Source organism: Aptenodytes patagonicus, chromosome 4 (genome assembly GCF_965638725.1).
Source record: "Aptenodytes patagonicus chromosome 4, bAptPat1.pri.cur, whole genome shotgun sequence".
NCBI classification, from domain to species: domain Eukaryota; kingdom Metazoa; phylum Chordata; class Aves; order Sphenisciformes; family Spheniscidae; genus Aptenodytes; species Aptenodytes patagonicus.
Window position 1 is genome coordinate 33,945,259 of NC_134952.1, and position 13,616 is coordinate 33,958,874.

Genomic DNA, 13,616 nt, shown 5'->3' on the forward strand with positions numbered 1-13,616 from the left:
TTATATATTATATCCCATTGCAGTTGATTCTCAAAGCGAAACTGTAAAATGAAAATATTTCTCAAGATGGTGTAGGAACTGTAAAAGTTTTGAAGAAAACTTGGTATTGCAAAGTCATCCAGATTTAAAGAACCAATAAATGTAACTTCCCATGAGACCTATAAGTAAGATTTAGCAACCAGCGCAGAGCAAGTTTGATTCAGATGTCATTTACACCGGTATAACAGCAATTCCACGGGCTGTGTGTAAGTTCTTATTTTTATAAAAATAAAAATGGTTAGTAATTCAAATATAATCTCACTAAATTCATCAGCTTTTCTTCTGGTCTTTTCTCACTTTTAATCAGTAAACCTTTACCATGAATCTATTTGTAGGTTCATGAATCTACCAGGCTTTGTAGGTAACAGATTATGGAAGCAAACATTTGAACAAACTTTAGGTCATAAACTGACATTTTTAAGAGCTATATCCCTATTTGTGTCAAGTAAAATATGCTTTTACTTCGGTTTGAAGGACAATTCTACATCTACTCACTTTCTACTGACTGTAAATCATGAGGTCCACTGTACAGTAAATGTAAACAAGCTGATGATCCAAAAGCAATTAGGCTGAAAGATACAGAGACAGTTAAATCAATATTGCCTGAATTGACAAGTTCGTGCTATTATCCTTATTCATCAGACAAGCATTATTGGTGGTTCTCATCTTATTTTAGGGAGTAAAGAAGTTTCATATTTCTATTTGTACCCTACGTTTTATACACAATTTTGGTTTAACACTTAATGCCTTTTTCTGAAGTCAAAGTATTAAGGACCTTGCATGCTCACATTGGTTTACAGCTAGGAAGCAGAAAGGATCACCTTCAACTGCAATGTTAATGTATTTTCCAGCCTATCATTCAGGTTGTAGAAAGCAATAAATTCAATAGTAATATATAATTTCTACATCATTATATCATCTGAACCTGTATCCTGTCAAATGACTGAAAGAGATCCTGGAAAGTCATGTTTTGACCCTTCAATTAATTTGAATGTGTCTTTGAATATTTTCAAGTGCTGACAGGAGACTTAAGTTAGAAAAGTACTGTGAATGACAGCTGTTGGTCTTTACCCATTACATTCACAAGTGTCACACCAATTGCCTGAGGATCATTCAGGTATTGTCAAATGAAAGCTATGCCCCAGGGTTATGTTTGATGTCAGTGCTTTGATCAGCAGGTAGAACTGAAAATAGAGCATTTCTCTGAAAAGATGTGTTTTCAAATAGTCCTTTAAGTAGAAGATGTCTATAATGTTGCACTGGGTCTTTGTACATATACTATTCCCCCCCATTTTTACAGGTGTGGCCATTAAGAAGAGTTCTCTTTGTCCTTCAGCTGATTCAGTTTGATTTTTTAATGACCAAGGAAACAATTTAGATATTCCAGTGACACAGTATACACCATTTCTAAACAATATCTCAGATTATTATTATTTCTAGCTCTAATAGTTTCAAAAAGAAAATTAGATTTAGAACAAGTTCTTAATAAGGATATGATGCATTTTAGTCTTAACTACTCTAACCACCCAGTCCAGTAGTTTTATATCAATTAAATCATTTATTGGTACTGTTGTGGTATTAAATTAGTAACAGGCAAATTGGTGTATACAAAGGCATATATTCACTGAACCTCCTGTTCCTGTACTATCATTCACACAGATTAATTTTGTCTTGAAAATGGCCAGAACATCAGCATCTACATAAATAAATATCAAAGCTAAGATGAACTGTTTACTTATTTAAAACCTCACTGTAATTGCCGAGTTGCTCAGGCAACGTTCAGAAAAGATGTAATTTTCAAGATCCTCTGCACATATTATGCAATAACATGTTATAATACATACATATTTAAAGAGGAGCTGGTTCTGAGTTTTTCAAAATGTATTTCAAATCACTTTGGACTCTGATTTTGTAAGCCTACCACTGCAAAATAGCTAGTAGTTCCTGGAAACTTGTGAAACATTTTTAGTTTTACCTACAATATTAGATGGGATCAGGAAGAAAGCATTCTAAGTTTATACACCTCCATCTAATACCTTGCTTATGCACTTTTATACACATATTTTTTTTCTTAGGGAATGTTCACAAAATATATATCTGCTACCTTTACTTACAGTACAAAAATGATGACAGAAACTGGATACAGTGGAAATTATTAAAGAAAGAGCATTCTTTAACAACCTGTGTGTCATATTTTGGGTGTGCTAAAGATCCAGCTGGGAAGTCACAGATGCCAGCTGCTTGATGTGTGTAGGCTCCAATACTTAAGAGACGCAAATTAAAATATTAACAGAGAAGACAATGTGCATTTGTTTTTCTTCCTTCTCTGCTTTGTCTCTACCATACAACCATGGGAATAGTCATGATTCAGCTCACCCTGACTGAAACTTTGTCTTTTCACAGTTTTGACATTCACAGATTTAAGAATTTAATTCCACCAGATTTCCACCATTAAAATCTTCAGGTTTTTTTTTCCTCTTGAATGCCTCTACTTATCAAATCCCTGCCATATGGATTCCAATGGTTTAATAATATTTTTATCATGATTTTTGTTAAGCTTAAATGCACAGATGCTTCCCAGAAGAAAGAGGAATAATTCTAATGTAAAAGCCTTATGTGCATCCCACGCCTCTCTGTGGCAATGACATGTCTGAAAATACATGAAACCTGAAAGAAGAGACTTAATGAGAGTGACACAGAATCAAAGAAGAACTGCCATTTCTGTGTGTTGCTATAACATATATGTGGAATTGTTAACCTATGTTAAACTCTACATTAGTTTACTTTGGTCATGAGAACCCATATAATTGACTTAATGGGGTTTCTGTAATGTAGGGCTGTACACAGGGTTTAACACTTTTTTGGATTTTAGAATCTTAATGATAAACTATGTCAAAATTTATTTTAGATGAAAAATCAAACTTTTAGTCTTTGATGTTCTTGATATTTTCAGTGATTTTATTGTACATTAAGTAGAATTTTGTCCATAGCTGAAAACATGTTAGGATAGAAGCAGTTATGTGTTCTTAACTACAGTGGAATAATATAGGAGGAAATGTCATGAGCATCAAACTAATTTCTGTACAAAGTTAAAGATCCTGGCAGACTGAGAAATCATTGCCGTTAACATGGTTGAAGCATCTGCATACAAATCCAAATCTAGTCTAATGTCAGTAGGTGTAAGTTCTTACTCATAGAAAATTCATTACATTCCCTCCTGAATTTTAATGGGAAGTAATTGAAATAGTTTATCATTTACAATGTTGTATTCGCTAGCTTTTTCTTTGTGCATAAATATATGCACAATAAAGTCCATGAGCATATAAGGTAACTTTAAAAAGGACAGCTATCCTGACAACACATATTGAGAACTAATTCAAAGTTCTCTGCAATCAGGAGAGAAGAGAACATGGTGCCTCTATGAAGGCCCAGAGGAATTGTCAAATAACAGTCTATTTTAGGCACTCAGATGCTGACATAATGACACAAAATTATAATCAGGATAGTTAACTTTCTCTTCTACAGAACAGTACATAAAAAACAATAATGTGTCTACAACTTAACCATTTCCAAGGACCTAAAGAGTCAGGAACAGAATTTTATTTTGAAATAACTATACATCCTAAACTACACCCAACCCATCCACTCACTGTATGACTGTCCACATTAAATGTCACTAGTGTGGCTGCGTGGAACTCTTTTGATGCCCCTTGAAAACCTGGTGATGCTCAAGTCATTTGCTTGTGAGCACAAAAGATGTTCAGAAAACATCTGGGTGAAAATTTCTGGAATGGTGACTTTGCAAGCTGCTCAAACTTCTGCCCTTTGACTGGTCTATCAGAAAAACAAACTTATTCCAACCTAACTTTACACGGTGAGGCCAGTGGTATTGCCCTTAACACTTCCAGGATTTGCTACCGCTAAAAAAGGAACTAAAGTATGTTGTAAACAATACCTTCATGTAGCACACAATTTTTTTTCAGAGAGGAGCAGTAAGAATGATCAGAGGTAAAGAAAATAATACTGACATAAGGAAACAGTGCAATTTGTTTAGCACAATAGTTAACAGGGGGGACAAAAGGTGCAAACAAAATCCAACATCTGGAACCAGATACTAACAACATTCAGATCAGCAATATGACAAAAGAAATGTGTGAACGTAATTTACCAGTAAAACAGTTAGTTTATCAAAGATAAATCTATTTTCCCCTCAAAATTTTAAAATCAAGATCAGAATAATGTTTATGCAAGAAGTATTTCTATCATAGTGGCAGAGGAGGAATTCTTTGTTTACAAGATCACTCTGTTTCAACAGCACTGTTGGATTCAAAGCAGGAATTTAATTCAGAAAAGCAGAAGAGCCTGCATTCTGTAGGTCAGCTTATTTAATCTCAGTAACACTTTCATTCTTAATATCTATTGATCTCAGCATCCAGAGGCTATTCCACAAGCTCCTGTTTCCTTTCTCCTGTGCACTGGATGCCAACCGTCCTTCTGTAGTGGAGCACAGCCAAGGTGTGCTTGAGCATATAACCCTGCAGTTACCTTGGTAACTGTCCCAAAACGGGCTCTGAACTGGTTCTAAGCTCTGAGGTGAGGTCATGCCCAAAGATGTTTGGTTTATTTTGTATTTCTTTCCCAAAATAATGTTTTTAGAAACTTGCACTTAACCCAGCACTAGAAGTACTATATCCAGTAGCAGCAACAGTAATAGTGCACACCAGATGTGGTTTTCACTGCATAAATATATTTAATGGGTACTCAGGGAAAGTTACTGTTGACTCTATGAAACAATACAAGTCTGCAAATATGTTTCTATGTTTACACTTCTACAATAAATCTTACTTTGCTTCTTTTCCATTCTCCATTTTATGTTCGTTTCTGTGCTTTTGTGTGTGTATGTGTCAAAACATTAATTGTTGCATTTTGGAGGTTTTGAATAGATTATGGATGAGACTGAAGTAGACAGAGGCAAAACATGGTTAAGATTGGAAACTCAAAAAGGAAGTAAAAATCCAACAGCTCCTATCTTATTTGGAGGGGCAGTATAAAATTTGCATAAAATTTGCCAAACCTCAATAATGCATAGCATCTACATTTTGTTTAAAGGTGAAGGACTTTAAAATATCTAAACACGTTTTGTCTTAGTTTTATATTCTCTTATATAAAATGCAGAGACCTACACATGCTTCTGATACATTTTAAAAAACATTAATGAAACATGAAAGATGCAATATATCAGATCAATTCAACTTCCCAGCAGTGGAATAATCTGAAAGTGATTCCAATTACTACTACGGTTGAAGAGCTATTTATTATGATGAAAAGCTACTTTAGCATCATCAAATGTACTTTCAAACTTCTGTATAGTATTTATAAAACTGACACAACATTTCAAGACAAAACTTCATTAAAAGATAGAAATGTGCATAAATAAGTTCCCATGAACTAGATATTATTAGACTGATGGGAAACAACGTGGAAAAGTGTCCTTTGGTACATATGAGTATTTATTTACTGCCTTAATTTAGTCCTAGCATTTTTCTGTTGAGCCAGGCTATAGGTTACTCATCTCTTTGGTTACACATTGCTATCCCCAAAAGGTACTAGGAAAATAGAAAAAACTAGAGAAATTACAAAGGAAATGAGGCTGACGCAAAGGCTGGAAGATAAATCCTGTGATGAAAGACTGAGGGAGCTGAATTTATGTAATTTAGAATGGTGAATACTAAGGGGATATTATGTTTTAAACAGTCTACAAATGCCCTCACAGTGACAGTTTATGTGATAAAAGTCTCAGTCTCAAGAAATGACAGGCAAAGAACAACAGCTTGAGGCTAAGAAAAGTTTAGACAGATATTAGGAAAAAGTTATTAACAGTGTAAGCAATTGAATAATGGTGTATAATAATATAACAATCCCCCCCCCCCCTAGTACAAAGGGGGATTGTGACATTTTTACTACACACATTTGAGAACAGCTCAGATTAGAAATTACAGGAATAACAAATGAAATACTCTTCAAAAATATAGATGTCAAACTAAATTAAACCCCTTCCTTTTGTCCCTGAAGTATTATTGCTCTGGAGCTAAAATACATACTCCCTAAAATACCTCTTAAGTATAAGGAAGGTAACATCCAATAATATAAAATTAAATTAAAGATATTAGCGTTTAATAAATCAAATAATTGTATCTTCCTCCTCCTTAGTTAAGATGCAAAATCATGATTCAAGAGCAGTACATAAATAAGAAATAGCACAGATAGGAGTATCTGAGGGTTTTAGCAGTTGATAAAAGAAAGAAAAAAGTGCTTTAATTGAAGACTGAAATCAACCATTAGAAAAGAAAAAATTTGCTACTGACGGAAAATTACTTTTACTCCACAGAAAAGACAAAAGTTGACAAGCTGGCAAATCCAATCATAAAACATAATTAAGTTAGGAATTGTCTTGTACTGTTTGACTGGAACTACAAAAGTATAACCCCAGTAAAATAACTACAGATTGAATGGACCTCAAGACTGAATCACCGATCGCCTGAGAAGTTGATGTGTCCTTCATATCAGCTCTAAGATCCTTTGGCTCATGCTGAGCAATGCTTACATTTCCATTTTCACTTCCTTTACCCTTGCCCTGTACCTAAAAGCTTTCATACTCCAGAGCCGTCATTTTATGTCAGTTGAAAGTATTTCATTTTTTATAAAAAGACAGAAAGATATTCAACTACCTCATCGACCTTAAGAACACTTTTCAAAGGTTTAGTGGGTGATTCAGGTACCCAATATTTAGAGATCAGTAACTTAGCAGAGAAAATACATCAGATGGTTAAAATCATATTATTAATATTTCTTTCATTTAGTCAATCAAAAAACTTTTGGGGTGGTTACTATTCATAACAAGCATCACAGACCCACCCTATTTTACAGATTTACTTCTCATATCAAGCAGTGCTGATGACATCTAATCATATTTTACTGTAGGGCACAGTTCAGGAATATAGCAATTTAGAGGTTTCCCTATTCTAAATAATACAGTTCATGTCAAGTGAATGCTCACATGCAGACCTGACCAGCGATATTTTCTCAAACAAGGGTGATTTCTTTAATGATTTTTTTTTAATATGAGATAATACCAATGACCAAATAAGCCCTTTTAAAAAAAAATTTAAAAACTCAAACAAAACAAAACCCAGCATTTCTGGGTTAAGACAAAATTGTACATATTTCCAGTTACAGAATGGATATCTCTTGACTGTATCTTATTTTACAAAGCCATAAAGAGAAAAATAATTCCTACTGGTGAATTTCAGATATCAATACCTAACATTTAGGGGCCAAAAAGAAAAAAAGAAAAGAAAAAAATCTCCATCTCTCATCATAATACTAATTCCACAGAAAATCAATTCTGATACATGGAGATGAGATCTGCCTGGTTAGTAGAACCTTGCAGTATTTCCTCATCTCTGAAGATGGCTGTGAAGGAGGCAGGACTAGTTACTGGGTCTTGTGATCCTTTCCTTCTGCAAATAAAAATGTGGTCCTATTCTTTGAGAGCTGTTAATACCAATTTTTTTCTGAATATTAGAAAGAAAATCAAATTAATGATCCTTCAGACATTTCCATCATTACAAATTGAAATTTCATGACAGCTATTTTCTCCTACAGACCACTGTGTATGTTTTTACTGTATACTTTATAAGATTTGAAAGTCTGTTCTTTTTCAATTCACAAAAGGATTAATCTTAAATGTCCTACTTTATTTACAAATCAAGTATCCTCTAGTCAGTTACATTTGTAAAGTGTTACCAAAGCAGTGCCTCAGTAAAATGAGAGGGTTTATGCAACAAATTTTGTCTACATATGTTATTCCACATCTAGGCATCTATTTGAAACTATAAATCTGGTTTCATATCCTCTAGCATCCACAGTAGTTGTCTCATTCCACATTATGAGAGAATACATCAATTTTCACAATATTAATGTAAGCAGTGGAAAATAAATATTCATGAAGCGCTCTAGTAATGACCAAAATATAATAATATTCTGCTAAAAGCTTGACATCGACCCTGAAAAAAGAGTTTTATTAACATACGAAAGTGACCTCTAGCTTTAAATGGGCTTCTTCCAATTTAATATTAAAATGTGTGACCTAACCTCCTTCTGCATAATACCTAATTAAAACTGCTGTATAAGTTACAGATATGAAGCAGAAGTCTTATGTGGCCTACTCAGGAAGAAGCTTCTGTAATAAATATGTTACTCTTACATTTAAAAGGTCTGTATCACTTTTAACTCAAAATAACATATTTGAATGCATTTCAAATAATATTTTAGAGTTGCATAAAATGTCTTTTATATGTCATGGAATTTGCTCTACAAAAAACAATTGGCAAAAGAGGCACTAGTCCATAGTTACAACCAATACCTCACTACCAACAACAAAGAAACAATTAAGTGACTGTAAGTAGATAAATTTATTGTGTCTTTAACTACTCTTTGCTATGTCAAATACTTAAAAGCTCACATCTTTATTTGTCAGGCAAAATTTTCTACAGATCTTGGACTATATTTTGTTTTTTCATTTTTTCAGTTTTCCTCATTTAATACATTTCCTTCTTTAAACACCATTTCCATGCTAGATGATTCCAGACTCACCCTAAAGACAGGCAAAACACAAATTTTCTAGCATACAGAAATGATCTCATCTGCTTTCCTCTAATCTAATGGTGCTGCTTTTTCTCAGCTACTTGTGGAATGTGGTGGAACAAACCCCCATGAAATGTCTGCTGATCATTTAGGTTATGAAAGGAAATATAAGTGACTGATATGTGGCAAAGAAGAAAGTTTTTTCTCTTGAAATTATTGATCACCTTTTAACAAGGCAGCAGATAGCAACCTCATCACGCTTGTAGTACAGAACTGCTATCAATGGCCTTACAAGTAAGCTAGAAGGATCCAAAGACCTGAGTCCTAATCACAACTCTGAAGCCAGTGCACTATACCTCTTTGGACAAGAGACTGTGTGTGCCTCAACTGGCTTTCTTATGAGTGTGAAGATAACCATACTTAGTCTCATATTTCTAAAGGATACTAAGCAGATTCGTTCTTCAAAGTGGAATTAGACTAGTCATTAAGTGAATTCCTACTGCAGGAAAAGGTGTTATAACTTCTTTCTTACCTAGCCACATGAAGAAGAAAAGCATTATAAATGCTTATCAAATCAAAGAAGTCATTTCAGAGAAAATTAAGGTCAAAAGACATTTTACTATTCAAGGAAAAAAAAAACAACAAACATTTCTTAGAGGAAAACATTACTTCAAAATAAGAATTATTTATGATAAATGAGTATTGGTTTACTTATGGTAAAATTAGCTGTGACTACTTAAGACTGTTATACACCTTTATTTTATTTATTTATATTTATATATAGAATGTATAAAAAACCCAACCATGTCATTTTACAAGACATAAAACGCCAATAATATGTTTTCATTACTGGTGCAGGTGACTGCATTCAAATTTGGGGAGTCTAAGATTTATGAAGACATGATGCTAACTTCATTTCTTTCACTCTTCCAAAGTATATTTTCTCACATTCTTTGTCAAGCCTCTTTTGCTTGCTTTCAAATGAAAACAAGTCAATAAAAAACCTTGCCCATGTATACAGCAACCTATTAGAGTTTAGCAAAGTACCTTGTCATTGTCAAGAAATTGTCATGGCAAGTGGTCCAAAAAAGGTATAGCAGCACAAAATAATGTAGCTCAAATAAAAGGTTTTAATAGCTATCACAGTTGAAAATCATAAAGACACATAAGTTTATGTGTCTTTGCCTTTTATGAACAGAGGAAATGAGATTGCACCTATATTTCCATAGCTGAACAGGTTATGCTTTATCATAAGGCTAATTCAATAATCATAACCAAAGCACTTGAACTAACCCAAGTCAAAAAATACAGCATTAAAAGGTTGTCTAAAATGAAGACTCAAGGCAAGAGACGTTGAAAAACATGCCATAAATTTTAACACAAACCAACTCCTCAATATGTGACGAGGCAGTTCCAACCCACAAAGAAAGCCTGAAGTGTTGTACAGCCTCTCCCAAACCTCAGGAGCTGGTGAGGCTGAAGGTTGGAAGTCGATTTTGCACAATGATTTCAGTGAGAGTTTTGGATCTATCCAAGATCAGGGTTGGATTTGTTATTTTTGTTGTTCATATTTGCAGGAAAAGGCAAGTCTGTTTACATGAAAGACATGCTCATACTACTAAAGATGATAACCACAAATTAACTGATTTCATAATTAATATTTTGTGATAGAAATATCTTGAAGGATTTTTGAGTCTTTTCATTTCTTTTCATTTCATTTTCTAAGCTGTGCTGAAAGTCAATCTGATGTCAACAATTAATGAAACAATAAAATTAATCTTTTCTGTACTTTTACAATTCAAGAGCACTCAGAGTCCATATGGGATAATACTTCTTCAGCAAGGCGCTGCCCTCGCTACAGAGATGAGCAGAGACTTGAAATAAGACAAAGTCAAGCAATATGCAACAGCTGTCTTAAACACACTCTGGTCTTTCTTGTGCTGCTATAGAGTTACACAGTAGATAGTAGAAGCCATGTTAAAATACCCAAACAAATTGGTTTTCCAGTTACCATATTGTCTTCACCTCTAGTGAATGATCTGAAGTGAAGAGGGATGGAAGTATCCAACTTCTTGTGCATCTACCCAGTGGTGCCTTGAAACAATCATTTCATGATCTGAAACGTAAGATTTGTTTACTTTTTCCTCATCATACATTACTATAAGTGTTAATACCATGCATGAGTCTACTCAGCCCTCCGATAATGCCTCCACAGCTTTGCAATTACACTTATTTTACAGCTACAACAGAAAAGTAACGCTTCAAGATTTTTCTTACCCAACACTGGAGTTTGCAAAATTGCCTCAGTATTATTGAGTATTCAAATAAATAATGGAACACGAGCGTCACACACTCTGGCAAACTTCCAGTTGCTTCCTAGAACAAATCAAATATTGCTGCCACTTCTGCAAAGCAACTGGTTATGTAACTGTATAAGAGCACACACTACCTGTGTTTACAACACATTTGATTTTTATGTTTGAAATTAAATCCCGCAGATTTTATGGATTTCAGAAGTCTAGTAGTCAAATTCCTCAACACATAATGGAAACACCAGTCTAAGGTTATCTGGCAAGCTCGATAAGAAACAGTGGCTTCTGCCATCACATATCAGACGTACTTTAAACACCCAACTGAAGTGCTCCTGAAGATGATGTAGTAAATGTCTTATACAGTACATACCTCTTATTGAGTAATGAGGTTGAAAAGATGCTTGCACTGGCATCTGTGATTTGTCTAACAGAGATGACCCTAATTTAATAGTTCTACAAGGGATTTTCAATGTGTTCATCAAGAAGATTTGGCAAAGTTGTATTATCCATCTTGTCTCAAAGGCAACACACTTTTCATCAGAAGACACAGAACAGGAACTGAAGATTCCTTGACACAAGAGTTTTAGTTAAAAATTGGTTCTGTGGAAATCTGATTATGTAGGAAGTTATAAGAGCTAGAAAATCAGTTCTCATTGTGATTTCTTTTGTTTGCTACATCATATTTGTGGGTTTAGACAACAAGTCTAAACCTTTGAAAAAATCAAAACATCCTTGCCATTCCTACTCAGAGGGATTTCAGAGTTTCTGGATAGCTCAGAAGTGAAATGAGTTTGAAAGACACACTCAGAAAGACTAAGCCATTTCAGTAAAATGATGCAGGATAAAAAGTCCACTGGAATGAATGATGAACTTTAGTGTAAATTCAGCAGACATTAGAAGACATCAGAGATACGCAATTGCAGATCTGACATTAAGAATAACAGGTGATAAATTACAAAAAAAGGAATGAATTATTCAAAGATTCACACTGAGAGCATGAGATATGAAAGGCCTTGTGGTAATACAAAGTCTTAAATAAAAGTGGAAGAATGGTTTTAGAATTAACATCAACATAATTAACAGCCTGCATTTTGTCCTTAAATTTACAATATTCCATTCTTCTCAGAATTTCTTTTTTCATTCCAAAGGAAGCTTTTAGAGTGACAGCGGTTCAGTTGCTTATCATTTGTGTGGAAGCATTGATGCAGTCAGTTAGGTTAGCAAGGTACAGGAACTCCAGTGTTTCTCATAGCTCACCATTCCCTAAAAGTAACATGTTGTAGACCAACTGGATCAATAAAACCAGTTTTCAACTTTAACAACAACGTAATATTTTCTGAAAATGTACTCTAGCACATAACACAAAGCAATTTCCAAATAATTTAATGAAACTAGCAGACAGCTTGCTCTGTGGCATGCCGTGCTGAGACAAAGTTATAAAAGCTGTGATGTGACATTATTGTTTGTTAACATTTTCCCATGAGCCTTCTCTCTGGTGTCATTTGAGAGTATGTCATTTAGTGATACTGAATTTATTTGCACAGATGTTTTTTCATGTTTATTTTACAACTGAGGCTATCTAAACATAAAATATGGCTGAGCAAAAAGCAATTCTAAATATCAGTAGGTTCTGCGTATTACTGACAAGGTATATATTGCTGACTCATTCAATTGTAACAAAAATCACATTTGGATCTCATATAGCATTTGAATTATTCTAAGCAGCTAGTATACAGAACACATGTTATTAAACATATATGACATAATTCAATTTTTATCTTCAGAAGCAAACTTGCCATTTTGTTTCTTGGCTCAGAAAAAAGAAGTTCTTAAAGTATTAGAATGTTGTCAGGCAACATTTGTTACTACAAAAGCATATACCTCAATCCAAAAAAAAAAAAAGCTTATTAATGCAAACTATGACTAAATATATGTGAATAAAGTGAAGAAAAAAAAAGAATAAAATTTTCCAAGCAGAATTACCATGAATATATTTTTTTCTAAGATGTCAGTGTAACTGTAAATATTCTTTTAAAAAAAAAATCTATATAGAGATCACTCTTATTTCTTACTCCCCTACATGCATATTTGCAAGTAACATGTATTTCTTCCTTACAATGACTTATAATATGTAGAGCATACTGCCCTAAAACAACTGCTGTAGAAGAATTTTTTGGTAGGAGACAGCAGGTTATCTCTGAGTTAAAAAGAGATTACTTGGTATTTTTTGAGCCATATGTGAAGAACAATCTGCAGAATGTGGGGCAGATGAAAGGGAAGATTTTAAAGATCATGAAGGGTATTTAGTCATTTCCACTTTACATGTAAGCCTTTATAAAATTTCCCCTAAGTAAACAACAACTACCTTGCTTCTGTAGTATTTATGAATCCATGAAAAGATAATTTTTCTAACTGATTTTTTCTGTATGTTGTGCTCTTCTAAAATACGGTGCAACACTGGTTTTATGGCCTAAGAGGGAATTTCATTTCACTGCATCAGAAGCTAGAGTAGTTAAACAATGAAAATTTTGCATAGTGATCACACATATCTTTTGGAGCGTCTTCTCTGTCCTTTACTGGAGAACTCTGACATAAATCTTTCAAATATACCAAGAGTAG